Consider the following 14,946-nt stretch of genomic DNA (forward strand, 5'->3'; position numbering starts at 1 on the left):
ACCTAATCACAAGTACACAAAGCAGAAAGATACAGAAAATCAATGTTCTTAATCAAGACTCAAAAAAAAAAGGCCCGCTTACTTCTGAGGAAACAGCAAATGAAGGAATATGTGCCTGAATCGCCAGCTCAAACCCGACCTGCTCTCTGATGTGCTGGCCAAGAATGATCCCATTCACTTGATTTATAAGACTTCCTCATCAACAAAAAGACCTGGAGCACCAAATACAATCCTTCTCTCCCCTCAAAGAAAAAATTCCCGCAGGGAAATGAAAATTCCCTTCACTTCCTTCCTTTCCTTCGAAGCCAGCCCCTGATGATTGCTTAACGGTTCTGTCACCCCAATACACCAGACAAACAGACCAGAAATGGGAACTGGATCTTGATGGCTTAATTGAGTTAAAAGGAAAAGGGCAGATCATCTAAAAGCCTCTCAATGGTTTCAGAGTGGCTCCCACGTCTCTGAAAGCCCGGTGGCGGTTCTCAGTTTGCCGGAGAGGGAGGAGCTGAATGAATTTCCTAGCACAGAATTCAAAAGCCCTGGAAGTCAGCACTTCTGAACGGCTGCAGAAAGGTCTTGTTTACATTTTTCTCTTGGGCTGAAACCCATCTATTTAAACTTTAACCAGAGGCAATTATAAAACCATGGTGAGCCAGAGATGGCAGCCTGCACAAGACGGGGAGACAGATGCCAACAGTCTGGCATTGAAGGAGGAAAGAGGGAATATTTTGAGAAGGGGAAGAACTACAAAGAAGGTTTTGGAAACAAAAGGTGTCACCTAGGCAGCTGCTCTTCAGAAGACTAGGGAGAGAAGTAGTGGGAGAGGGTAAGAAAGAAGGCAGGAGAAGGGGGTGGGGAAGACAGAGCCTCTGCTGGTCTAGGTGGGTGGGGCTGGGGCTGTCACCAACCCACCAGTTCAAAAGTCCCACCCTGTAAAAGCCGACTGCTGTAGCCCCTGCTCTTTACACCTTTTTTCCCTCTTGGGTCAAAAGTGCATTAATCCAGGGAGTCAGCGGCTCTGAGAAGCCTGCCTGGAGCAGACACACCCAGCTGCCAGGACACAGGCTGCCTTCCCCGAAGGCCAAGCCTCCTCTTCAGTTCAGGCTTTCCTGGCAAAGGCCCACTTTGGAGCTGATGAGCAGTCCAGTGACATCAGAGGAAATACCCCACTTGACAAAGGACCCTGCACCAGTTGCCAAAAAACTGAACTCAGTAGCATGCCCTGATCTGGGTCCTAGGATTTGATGAGTCCTAAGAACAAACTCCAAGAGAAATAGCTGTTGCTCCAAAGTACACATATTCATTCTGGATTTGAGATGTCCGTGGACCTGACATTGACATTAGGGCCAGTTTTATTTATTTATTTACCTTTTTAGGGCCAATTTTAGATTCATATACAAATGTGGGGAAATCAACAAGACACCAATGTGCCCCCCCCCGCTCCTCCCCCTCATCTCTCTGTGGAAAGGAGCCTGACATTCTACCACTAGATATTCATTCCTATGAGTTTCTTCACTTTTTGGTTTTGAATGTCCTTATTAAGATTCAAGTGCAGTACGCAGAAGAGAGCCCTTGCCTCAGATGTAATCAGCTGATTTTTTAGCAGGAATTCACTTTCTAACAGTTCCAACCAGATTAGAACTAGGGCCCTGTGGGAGGAAGATCCAGGACCAGCAGAATCTTGCAGATAGAGAACGGGCAGAAGCCTTGGAAATTATGAGCGGGGAAGCCGGCGGGAGTCAGGGAAGTGGCCAGAGAGGACTGAGACCCGCCCCTCAGCTTAAGTCAGGGTTCATGTAAGCAGCTGAAAGCCAAGCTCAGCCTAACTTTTTGTGAAACTTTCTTCTCTGCTAACCCAGCTCTTTCTTAGCAGGGAAAGCCATTTGGGGCACAGCCAGAGGGTGACAGGGAAAGTCAGAGGATTTGCAGATACTCGGGGCCACGGCCATGTCTCCCAGGGCAAAGAGGCCAAGGTCTTGGGCTTCTCTCCAGACCAGTTTGCTACTCTCACCGGAAGATCTGTCCTACAGCTCTGAACGGCACTCCCAAATCCAGCCAATCATCTAAAAAATTCATGATGCTGTTCATAAGGGCCTGGGTGGAGAATGTGGGGATGGCTCCCTGCAAACTCACCCTGATTAGGGACAGAACTCAGGATAATATTCTTGCTTATGTGTGTGGGTGGGCGTGGGGGTGGAGGACACTTTATAAGAGGAATATAACATAGTGTGACGTTTTATTTTTATTAAACATATGGTGAAATTTTATTTCTTAAGGTTTGTATGAGTAGAAATTACACCCTTATCCCTAGAGAGAGAGTATGATTCTAATGTCTTCTGCAGGAAGTAGCCTGTGAACACACGACTGCTAGCAGATATCCCCAGAGCTGCACAGAAATTTCAAAGGGATACACACGTTTTCCAGCACCCACCAGAGGGTGGTATACCTCAAAGAAGATATTTTGTAAAATCACACATGAGATTTTCAAAGGAAATCGAGGGGGGACTGTACATAAACTAGACAGGAAGTATCATATAGTGGTTAAAAGCATGGGTCCAGGAGCCAGGCTTTCTGGGTTCAGATCCCAATGCTACCACTTAGCTGTGTGACCTTGAGCAAGTTACTTAACCTCTCTGGGCCTTAGTTTCCTCATCCATAAAATTCAGACACAAGTAGCTCTCAGTTCATAAGGTTGTTGTAAGGATGAAATGAATTCATATTTAAAGGGTTAAATGAATTAATCTTTAAAAGCACTTAGAACAGTGTTTATCACAGTAAGAACTATTTGTTACGTGTAAAAAGTTACATAATCAAATCTCCAGGCCTGGAAACCTCAGTTGGTTCTAGGATTGAGCCTGTCTCCAAGAAAGCCTTTGGTTGGCTCTTACCTGCACCTACCCTCCCACCATCCCAGCATGAGGAGACAGAAGAAAGATACCCTGGAACCCTTCTCGTCCGGGCTTTCCTTTGACCTCTAGGCTAGGCACTTCTCTTCCACTCTGAAGTCTTGCAGTGTGCATGTCTGGGGGCCAAGCCAGAACCAGTAATGGGGAGCCCTGTCCGGTGCTTGGCCAGAAATGGGAATTCCTCACTGCAAACCCCTCAGGCCCTTGGCAGGCTCTATGCTTGTGCTGTCGCTAAAGGCTGCCCCAAGCCAGGGTGACAGAACACAAGGAAAAGCCCTAATTGAAAAAGGTAAGAATAGCAGAGAAACCAGCAGGTGGTAGGAAGAAGGAGCATGGCAAGAGGAAACCCAACACACAAGGGAAAAAGCAGAAAAGCTGAAGTGCAAGGAAACATTTTTTGGCGTCTGTCTATTTTTGACCAAGGAAAAACACAAACACAAGAGAATTAACTAAGCGAGTAGAATCAGTCTGAGCCTGCAAAGGGAGGGAACAGGCAGCAGAACTGCAAATCCATGCTAATTCCCTCACCCTCCCTCCGGTGACCTGCAAGCGTGGCTCCAAGGCCATTTGTACCCCGGCCTAATAATGATTTCATTTCACAGACTTCCTTCCACTTTTTATTTCTTAACAGAGTCCATCATAGCTCTGGTTTGGGAAGTAGAAACAGTATCTATCTTTAGGAAATTTAACTGCCAAAAAAGCTCTGGTAAATAATTGAGAAGTAAAGAATAGTTGGTGTGATCAGGACAAATATCAAATCACAAATACTTGAAATTCTTCCCTTTCCAGGCCCTAAGTAGAGAAGTGCCTTTGTTTGCTGAATTGGCTCACAGACGACTTGGCTTTTGGGTGTTGTGTAGGATGTTGAATGGGGAGGAAAAACCAGAGGAAGGTCGAATATTTGTTAAGTGCCTACTATGTAACAGGCATTCTGCTAGATGCTGGAAATTCAAGAGTGAACAAAACAGACAGGTCCCTATCCTCATAAAGTTAACACTTTTTTTTTTTTACTTTTAAAAAATTGTAGTAAATTACACATAAAATAAAATTTGCCGTCTTAACTATTTTTAAGCGTATAGTTCAACAGTGTTAAGTATGTTTACGCTGTGGTGCAAACAATCTCTAGAATTTTTCCATCTCTCAAAACTGAAACTCTGTGCTCATTAAGCAACTCCCATTTCCCCTTCCTCTACGTCTGGGTGACCAACATTCTACTTTCTGTTTCTAAGAATCTGATTACTCTAGATTCCTCATATAAGTGGAATCATACAGTATTTGCCTTTTTGTGACCAGTTTATTTCCCTTAGCATGATATCCTCAAGGTTCACCCATGTTTAGCATGTGCTGACATTTCTTTCCTTTTTAAGGTGAATAATATTCCATTGTATTATAGACCGCATTTTGTTTATCCATTCATCCATTGATGGACACTTGGGTTGATTCCATCTCTTGGCTATTGTGAATAATGCTGTTATGAACATGGCTGAAAAATATCTCTTTGAACCAATGCTCTTTCAAGGAGCTTATCCCATCATATTTGGATTATTTCTTTACCCATTAGTTGGCCCAACTAGATGGTTAGCTGCACGGGGACCTATGTTATTAAGCATTGCATTCCACCTTCCTGTACAGTGCTGGCACATAGTAGGAACTCAATAAATATTTGTTGAACCAAATAATTTATTTTTACACTTCTTATTCACTACTGCTGCAGCTGGCTGTTTTACATATTTTAATAAATAAGTTTTGCAATTTTAATGAAGGCTATTTTCATTATATCTACATACTAAGCTAGTTTAGATAAGGTGGTTAGTATTAAAAAATCCAAATCTCAATCAAAATTCACTTTCTAGGTGAAATGCTACTGACAATTCCTTCCCACTCACTTTGCTTAGAATCAACCCTTGCTGCTCTTATTCCCTCTCCTTCTTTTCCTTTCTTTTCATTAATTCATAGCACTGTGTAGATCTTGAAGACCTCATTACAGGTCTCCTCAACTCATGGGACATCCTGTCGAATAGAGCTAGGTATGAGCCTAGAGTTTGGTTTCCTCAGCTCAAAAACTTGCATTGAGAGGCATTTTGCATAAGGCACAGCATGAACTAAGCACAGCCCTACCTCTGGAGGAACTCTGTCTTGTAGTTCTGTTTGGTTATTCTTGGCCGCAATTAAGTAAGAGGCCTCAGTTTTCTCGGATGTAAAAAATGATATTTACCTCCATTCTCCATTATCCAAATGACAAACACAGACACAACTCTAACTTTTACAAAGTATGAGGAGCTGAAAGACATTGTGAAAATTCTGAGTAGTATTGTATTTGATGATAACTATATGTAGTACCAGCAGTTTTAGAAGCTAGTTCTGTAATCCTTTACACAATAGACACCTAGAATTACGATTTCTGGTCAAGGTTGCATTACTGTACATAAGTCTTTGAGGCACTTGCTGAGCTCCAAATGCAAAGCAATGGTTTTTTTAAAATGTACAAGAGAAAAATTAAAAGACATAGTTGGCCCCAAGTATAAAGTTTTCTATAGACCAAAAATGCGAAGCAACGAATGGGACTGAAGACATGGGCCTGTTGGGTTCCAGGTCTGAAAGGAGGCAGAAAATGCTACAATGGGGCTTCTGCAGAGGAGAGGAGACTAAAAGTGATCTGCATGGAGTGAGGGAAGTAGGTGAGAACCAGATTAGATCCATTGCTTGAAACTGTGGACTAGATTGAGAACCCCTATCCCCATACAAACTGGCTTGTTAAAGAGGCTAAAAAAAGGCTGACCACTGCCTAATGATGGGCTTTACATGAGGGGATAATGAGGCAGGAAGACAGGGCACAGGACAGGACATTGGAAATGACCTCTATGACTGACCCTAAGGCATCGCCATTATCACAGTAAGGGAAAAGAATAGATAAACCCTCTTTGTTCAGATAATATGATTGTCTATAAAGAAAATCAAACAGACTATACTGAAAAAATAGTAGAACTAAAAAGACAATTCAGCAAGGTTCCTGGGTATAAGATCAACATACAAAATTCAATTGCAATCCTATATTATATCTCAGTATTTTCTCAAAATAACATGTAATAGCAAACAAAACACACCATTCACCATTCTTAATGCCAATAAACAATAAAGTGCTTAGGAATAAATATAACCTAAGAGGTGGATTTTTATGTACAAATAAAATATGGATTTTATGCATAAAAGATTTTTATAGAAAAAGTTAACTAAGATTTGAATAAGTGGAGACATACCACATTCATGAGTTTGAATATTCATTATAATGAAGATGTCAGTTCTCCTAAAGTTAATGTTTAATTGAAATGCAAACCTAATTAAAAAAAATCCCAACCTGCTTATGTAACATGGGACAATGATCATGAAATTCATGTGAGAGAAAAGGGTCAAACTTATTATAATAGCTGGGGATACCTTTGGCTGCAAGTAAAAGAATATAAAACTTAAAGTGGCTTAAATAATAAGAGGTTTATTATTTCACATCACAGGATGTCCACTGATAGGTGGAGCCAATATTGGTTAATTCAGCAGCACAGTGATATCATGGGACCTGGGACCTTTTCTTCTGTCTGCTTAGCCATTCTCGGCATTCTGGACTCTGCTTGTCCGCTCAGAGTGGCAAGATGGCTGCCCTAGTTGCAGACATCATTTTCCTCCAAATCTATATAAAAGTAGGAAGGGCAAGGCTTTTTCCTATGTATCTTTTTAAGTGAGAAGAAAACTTACCTATCCCATCCCATCTCTGCTCTAGCTCAATTCCACACAGGTCTCAATAGCAAGAGATGCAACACATGCTTATGGCTAAACCAATACTAATGGAATAAAATTATTTTAATGGGCTTAGACTAATTATTATGGGATAAAGTTCATGACACCTGAAAACAATTTAGGTTCAAGTTAGAAAAGAGAAAGAGACAATATCCTTTGGTCAGGTAACCAACTGAAAAACTCAAGGCAACTTTGAAAGAAAAATCAGAGAGTTTGCCCTCCCAAATATCAAAATTTAAAATCAGAGGTGGCATAACAAATTAGGAGTGAAAAGATGAACTATTTAATAAATATGTGTTGGAATAATTATATGTGTATTTTCTATTTCATATCACAAGAAATTTAAGTTGGTTTAAAGATCTAAATGAGAATAGTCAAATTTTACACTTTTAGGAAAAAAATATGAGATTATTTTTATACTCTTGGGATAGAAACATGTATTAAATGAAGTACAAAATCATAAAACTTAAAGGAAAAGGTTGATACATTTAACTAATTTAAAATAAAAAGAATTAATTAACAAAGTGAAAAGACAGTCTTAGACTGGGAGAAGATATTTTCCCAGACATAAAACCATCAAGGTATTAGTATTCAAAAATTATAAAGAACTCCTACACAGCAAAAAGGAAAAGAAACACCTTGAAAGAAAAATTGACAAAAGATACAAACAGGTCGATTTACAGAAGAGAAACTCTAATGACCAATAAATGTAAAAGAAGATGTGGAATCTAATTATAAATTAAGGGAGAATGAAATAAAATAATTAAAAGTTACTATTTCATAGCCGTAACTAGGCAAATAATTTAAATTCTGAAAATATCAAAAGTTAGCTTGATGTGGGGAAACAAGACTCTTAGAAAGCAAAATGAGAATATATATTAGTATAAATCCTAAGACCCAGCAATTCTTCTCTTAGGTATACTGCCTAGATAAATGGTTTTCAACCAGGAGTGATTTTGCTCCCCACGAAACATTTGGCAATATTTGAGGACATTTCTGGTTGTCATACCTGAGTGTGGGAGTTGGGGTGCTACTAGTAACTAGTAGGTAAAGGTGAGGCAAAAAGCTAAATATTCTACCCCACAACATAGAATTACCCAGTCCAACATGTCAATAATGCCAAAGCTGAGAAATCCTGGCCTAGAAAAACTTTCACGTGGTGTAAACCAGGAGACTGGTATTTAAACGTTAATTGCAGCATCATTTGCTACAACAAACAAGAAAAAGAACAAACTAAAAACAACCTACACATCAATAATGCAGGAGGATGCAAAAGTAACTTGAATATATTCAAACAAAGGAATAATGTACAACAGTTATAACTAATGAGTTCATTCTCCAGGTTGCAACATGAATAAATCTAAAAAATAATGATGACTATAAAAGCATTGCAGAATGTATACAGTGTGATACTGTATTCTTTTCCATTTTACAAATACAAAGCAATGCCATATTTGTTTATGAATATATACATATAATAAAAAAGTATAAAAACATGCATGGGAATGATTTATAGTAACCTGATGATAGTGATTACTTTTGGGAAAAGAGGAAAGGAGAAAAATAGAGAAATGAATGGGTTTTGGGCTAGGCAACAGGCTTCAAGTTGTACTTATAAGACTTCTTGCAAAAAAACAAAAACAAAACTAAAACAAACAAACAAAAAAAACAAACAAAAAAACAAACCCCAAGGCCCTAAGGCAAATAAATCAGCAATTAAGATTTGTTGAGTGTTTTATACATAGATGTTTGTTCAATATGTTCAATATTTTTTTGTTTGTTTGAAACATTTTATAATGGCAAGATTTTAAAATATTTTAAGAGCTGCATTTGCAAGAATATTTGTTCTATGTCTCAAGAGCATGGAGTTGGTGGAGGAAGCCAGTGTTTCCAGAAGAAACTGTGCCACTCCGAAGGAAAATCAGAGAAGGGGGATGTGACCCCTGAATAAAGAGGAGTCTACTCATCAAAAGACCCTCTTCCAGGGACTCTTGGCAGGAAGAGAGTTGGCTTTCCTGCTGCGCCAGTGATTGGTAGGCTATACCTCTGTCCATGGTCCTATTCCTCTGCCTCAAACAAGCTTAGAAGAATTCAGAGGGAGGTTTAGATTTGCCTTGTAGGGAGGTATTGAAGTGTTCTAGCTAGAGCTGAAAAGCTGAGAGAAGAGAAAATATTGTGGGTACAGCAGGTCTTGAGTATTTGGAAAGAAGTTCTGACTGTCTGCAGTAGATGCTGCCAGCAGAGGGAATCCTGCTGGACAGCCATTCTTTGTAATAATGATGAGAAGTGTCTATCAGAGAAGTGAGCTCACTCGCACTGAGGTCTGCTCAGTAAGAATGTTACTGTCATCTCCCTAACATTTCATATTTTTAAAGAAAGACTTTCTCATTTCTAAGGCTTTTCTAATTTCTTTCCAACACTCTTGTAAGACCAGTCAATATCTAGCTTTTGCTTTTACAGAGATGAGGAGAGACTAGCAGAGTTTCTCCAAAAACCGATTCTTTCTATTAACCAATGTTTTTACCTAAGCCACTGGGGATAAATAAACAGTGAGAGTAGCTCAACCGAGAAAGATATTTTATGGGCATCCCAGAATAATCACCTATCTCTCTTTGAAAGAGAAACAACATTTCTTGAGATCCCAGGAGGTGTCTGGCACTACATGAAGTGATATGAGTATGAGAGTGCAGAACATAATGTTTGGGAACATAATGTTCCTCTGGGGACTTAAAAATTAATGCAGATACAAACTGTTAAAAAATACAAGAGTTAGTTGTAGTAAATTATGGGAAAACAAAATGAAAGGTGTAGGGGGCAAAAATCTCAAGCATAGTGATAAACTAGGGAACATGAAAGCAGAATGTGATGAGCTAATTAACCTCAGGAGAACACAGGCTTGCATTAGGGGCAGAATACAAGATATCCTGTGAAGTCAATTTTGCAGACTCAATTACTTGTCCACACACACACAAAATCAATGGCTGTTTCTGATGGGCCAGTGGCAAAAAAAATATTTACTCTTGTTTTCTACAGAAGGAGTCCAAACCATCCAGCATACAATGAAGTGTTTAGGAAAACATATATGGGTTGGCAAACTTTTAATCTACAAAACTAGAGATCTAGTTCTGAGTGATAGCTCTAATGGAAATAGATGCAACTGGGTTTGTAGATGCTGATTCTTATCAGCAACCAGAAACGGTGCTAAAAGCTCAATTTGGCCTACTTTAGGTTCCCTGGGTAAGTGAGTGGGGAAATTTTCATTAGGCTATTTGTTATATTCAGGAGAGGGTATAAAGCAATACAGGAACACTGTGATATGTAGGTAAGAAAATATCTTCATAGAAATATGTGGTCTAGCCTAGGACAACGTTTCTCCACCAAGGTGATGGAAAGTACTTGGATATGCAGAGACCTAACTGGTCCTCAAACTGAGCTTTCTCAATCACTACAGCTTTCCTGTTTTAACAGCTTCCACTTTGCTAACTTACTGTTGCTAAGAGAGTAAGTTTTCTATACTGATGGCCAGCTTCTGATCTGAGCTCTCACATGGTCACTGCAACTTTGTTTACTTTTATACTTATCCTTTCATGTGTTCTAGTATTATGGTAATATAAAATGATAAAAAGTCTAGAAATTTTTATTTCTTGTGTAAGGCAAAAAATTACACAGTCACTTCAACATGAATATCTAATAGACATCTCAACTTGAACATGGCCAAAAGAGAACTCTTGATTTTTTTCCTTTGACCTTTTTGTATCAAATAACAAGTAAACAAAGAGTGAACAGTGCTTTTCTCATAAACAAGATGTCTAGCAAGAGATGATTGCTGGTGTTGGTTCAGCTGCTCAACTATACCATCAAGGACCTAGGCAATTTCTGGGTTTTTTGCCTTCTTTTTTTTTTTTTTTTTTTGGCACTTCACCATGCTTAACATCATTGAGTCTTTTGTCTTGTACTCACAAGAAGTCTGCCTTGACTCCAGGCATTGGGATGGTGTTCAAGATAGCCATATCTATCCCCAGAAGGATTTCACTTAGGTCTTATTAGCCAGAAATGAATCACCCCTAGCTGCAAAGAAGATGGGGAAATTGAATATCTAGCAAAAGAGAATGGAATTATTATGATTGAATTACACCGCTCATGATTCATCACTTAGGTCCGGACATATTGTCAACCTCAACAAAGTCAAGGAGAAAGGAGGCAGAAAGGAATGGCTTTTGGGGAAGGTATTAACACACTCTGCCACACTTGTTATCCCAGCCTTCACAGCTTATTCCCAGCCTCAGTAAATAGCATCACCATCCACCCAGTGCCTAAGCCAATAAGAGGAGAGAACTTTGATTCCCTTCTTTCTTGTATGTCCCACATACAAACCACCAGAAAGTTCTTGTTGACTTCACCTCCCATATATACCCCCCTCCACTCTATTCTCCCTTTCTTCGCTGCTGCTATCCTGGTCCAAGTCACCACTGTTCACCTGAGTTACTGCAATTGTCTCCTGAAGATCTCTGTACTTTCATTCTTGCCCTCTGCAATTCATTGCCCAAACAGAAAATCACTTCCCTGCTTAAAACCTCCTACTGGCTTCCTGTCTCACCTAAAATCCAAATTCCTTCCTATGACTTTCCATGCCTAACAGATCTAGGCCCTTTCTACTTGTCCAATTTCATCTTGTACCACTTTTCTGTTTGCCACTGAGTTCCAGCCATCTAGACTTTCTTTCTCAAATTTTCTTTTTCAAACTCAAATTTGTTACCATCTTGGGAACTTTTGGAACCATGTGTTCTCTCTATCTAGAATGCTCTTCATTTTAGTCTTTTCACAACCAGCTCTTCCTTGTCATTTAGATTACTGTTCAAGTGTCTTCTCTTTAAAGAGGTCTTCCCTGGACCCAAATTAAAATAGCCACCTAGTCATTCATTTCATCCTATTTTGCTTCACTGTTATGCACCTATCCCCATCTAACATTTTCTTGTTTACCTCCTTTTGTATTGTGTAATAAAATACAGCTATTTCTTTATTTTCCAACTCCTCCACACTAGAATATAAGCTTTATGAGAGCAGAAACCTTGTCTGTTGTCTTCACTGCTATATTCCTAGTGCCCAGATCAAGGCACATGGTAGACTCTCATCAACTATTTCTGAATGAAAGAATAAATGAAGGGAAAGATTTTAAAGTAGAAACTTTAGTGATAAAAATAGCATCTGTGAAATATGATCAGCATCCTCTGAGTTATCCTTTATAGAACAAAATCACTTTGTTAAAGGATATAAAATGTGTTATGCTTTAAAGATATCACAATTAATAAGCAACACTAATTTATTCCATCAAGCCTCTTTCCTCCTGTGTCTTCTTTCCAAAGCTAAACACACCACATGTACTCTTTTTTTGTTTGTTTGTTTGTTTGTTAACTTAAAAATTGGGTTTTTTTAATTGAAGTATGGTTGAACTAACAATGTTGTATTAGTTTCATAGTGATTCAGTTATACATAAACATATTCTTTTTCATTATAGGTTATTACAAGACACTGAATATAGCTCCCTGTGCTATACAGTTTATCTGAAGGTCCTTGTTGTTTATCTATTTTATATATAGTAATTTGTATCTGCTAATCCCAAACTCCTAAATATACTGTTAATCATAGAGCTCTATTAACACAGTTATTAAATGCCTTCTCCACTGACTTCTTTCCTTTTGCCTAATAGTATAATTACATTTTCTTACCCTTTTCTGAAGGTCTGGGACTGTTGGAAAGAAACATTTGGGGAACATCTTCCTGTCCTTTAATTATGGCCAGGATTTCAAGAAGGGAAAAACCCAATGTTCTTAGAAAAAGAGAAATTCTTAGCATCTGAAAACTTCTGTCTTATTTTTCTGATGGTTTTACACTTCTGTATATGTTTTTTCTAAAGACTAAAACCATTTCCACTTGCTTCACCAGAAAACCAGATTTTTCATCAGGCTGTCTTCCAGGTAAAATGCTAAAATCAGAGAACTTCATATGCAGTCTTCCTTCATCTTCCTTTCTATGATCCACTCAGCCCTTCCCACACCATCTCAATCTTGAGGTGACCCTCTGCAGGCACAGGCTTCTGGATCAGCGACCGGCTAGGCCCATGGTTCAGCCTGCATTCTAGACCTCCCATGCAACTGGCAGGCCATGGCCCACTGAAATTGTGCAAGGAAACTTTGCAGAATTCACATTTACACTAGGGGCACAGCATCCTAGTGATGCTGATCCAGTATATTCCAAAATGCCCCCATGTTTAGAAACATCTTCAAATACTGCTCATAAATTACACTTAAAGAATCCCTGGGTTTTTGAACTGCCAGACTTGTCAACAGAAGATAACAAAAAGCTCCTCAGTTTCAAAGGTCTTCAGTGAATATATTAAAAACAAGAATAAACTGTTCCTCTGTATTCATCGCAATCTCAACCCCTCTTCCTTCCTCACCCGTCATCACCATCCTCCCTCAACACACACCCGTGTCCAGCTCTACGCCTACACATTACAATCTCCTGAACACTGACAGGCCTCTGAAACATAACATGGCCCAAAACAGCCTTGCAACATTTGTGTTCATGCATCAGTAAAAAATGTGGGGACCCAAAATAGGTACATTAAAAAATAAACCAAGCTCTTATATATATTTTTTTAAACAAAAAAAAAATAAAAAAAAAATAATAAATTCTTTGATTCAATACTGTTGGGAATCTATTTTCAGATCATATCTCAGGTTAACTGGGTAACTCTATTTCCTTATGGCTGTTTGAATTTTACAGATAGCTTCCCAAGATTACCAGCCCTGGTTATGCAAACACTAATCTAGGTACTGCTGCGAAGGGATTTTGCAAATGTAATTAAAGTCTCAAGTCAGTTTACTTCGAGTTATGGAGATGATCCAGGTGGGTTTGGCCTAATTGGGTGAGCCCTGTAAAAGAAGAGTTTTCCTCAGTTGGTAGCATAAGAGGAACTCAAAGAGATTTGAAATGTGAGAAAGATTTCCAGGGTGATTGCTGGCTTGGAAAACAGAGAAGACCAGTGAGAAGGAATGTGTGAGGCCTCTAGAAGCCAGAAGAAAAACAGGGACCCAAGTGCTTCAGTCATAAGGAACTGGGATCTGCCAGCCATGTGAATGAGCTTGGAAGCAGTTCTTCCCTAGAGCCTCCAGATAAGAGGCCAGCCTGAATAACATCTTAATTTCTGCCTGTGGGACCTCAGGCAGAGAACCCAGCCAAACCTACCCAGTCTTCTGACCTACAGGACAGTGAGCTAATTGATAAAATGTTCTGACCCCCTAAATTTGTGGTAATTTGCTTCACAGCAGCAGAAAATTTAACAATGCATCCCTTTGGTTTTCACATCTCTAAATAAAAGTAACAATGTCTGGCTAGTCCAAGAAGCACTCAGAAAACAAATATTAAGATTACTTATTGAATATGCTTTAAGTTAAACAGAAGTATGTTAAGTTATTTCCAAGAGGATTTTTTTTTTTTTTACTAATTATAATACCCATTTAGGTTCAATCCAGGGCGGTTGGACTTTTTAATCCTAGTTGGTTTCATTCATTGCAGTTGCAGGACAGGGCTAACTTCAGAAGCTATGCCATATGGGTTTAGAGTGTGGAATTGTTGCTTCAGGGGGACGTGATTTAACCTGCAGTGTTTTCACTTCACAAAACAATGTACTGCATTTTATAGATGCTCTACCAGATACCACATCTACATGTCAAATACAGGGAATTTTTTTTTCTTAGCTATAGTTTCCTCTCTAAAAATCTTGATCTTCACCTTGGCAAATATGTTGAAATTCGGCAAGCTATATTCTGATCTTGAGAAAATGATGAGAGAAGAGGCAAAAGCTGATCATACCTGTTTTAATAAATTGATCACTGAGATAAAATAAAACCAAAAAGTAGAGCAAGAACATTCCGACCACACAATCATTCCCTAAGTAAACAGAGATACGAATGGCGCTGAGCCTGCTAACCTAGATTTCTCCTCTTGAGAATGATAGGTAACCATGGAGTTTTCTGATGAGCACAACCCCAGGACCAGATCTAATTTAAACAAACTGATCTGGAGAAGAGGAAGAGAAAGGAGGTAATATTAAGTAAGAGAGAGGTTATATACTGGGTGCGGACATTCCAATTTGGGAGAGACTTTATATACAAAATGAGAAGTATAGCTTGGTAGTTAAAAGCTGGTATAGCGTGGTGGTTAAAAGCTGAACTACCCTAGGCAAGTT

The 14,946-nt window shown here is 39.1% G+C and overlaps 1 long non-coding RNA gene across 1 annotated transcript in view; it reads left to right on the top strand.

Annotated features, from left to right (window-relative positions):
- The window catches only part of LOC116278941 (uncharacterized), a 125,883-nt gene that overhangs the window by 62,223 nt on the left and 48,714 nt on the right, over positions 1 to 14,946 (top strand). The gene's annotated exons all lie outside the window — the stretch shown is intronic.

Source organism: Vicugna pacos, chromosome 7 (genome assembly GCF_048564905.1).
Source record: "Vicugna pacos chromosome 7, VicPac4, whole genome shotgun sequence".
Taxonomy (NCBI): Eukaryota; Metazoa; Chordata; class Mammalia; order Artiodactyla; family Camelidae; genus Vicugna; species Vicugna pacos.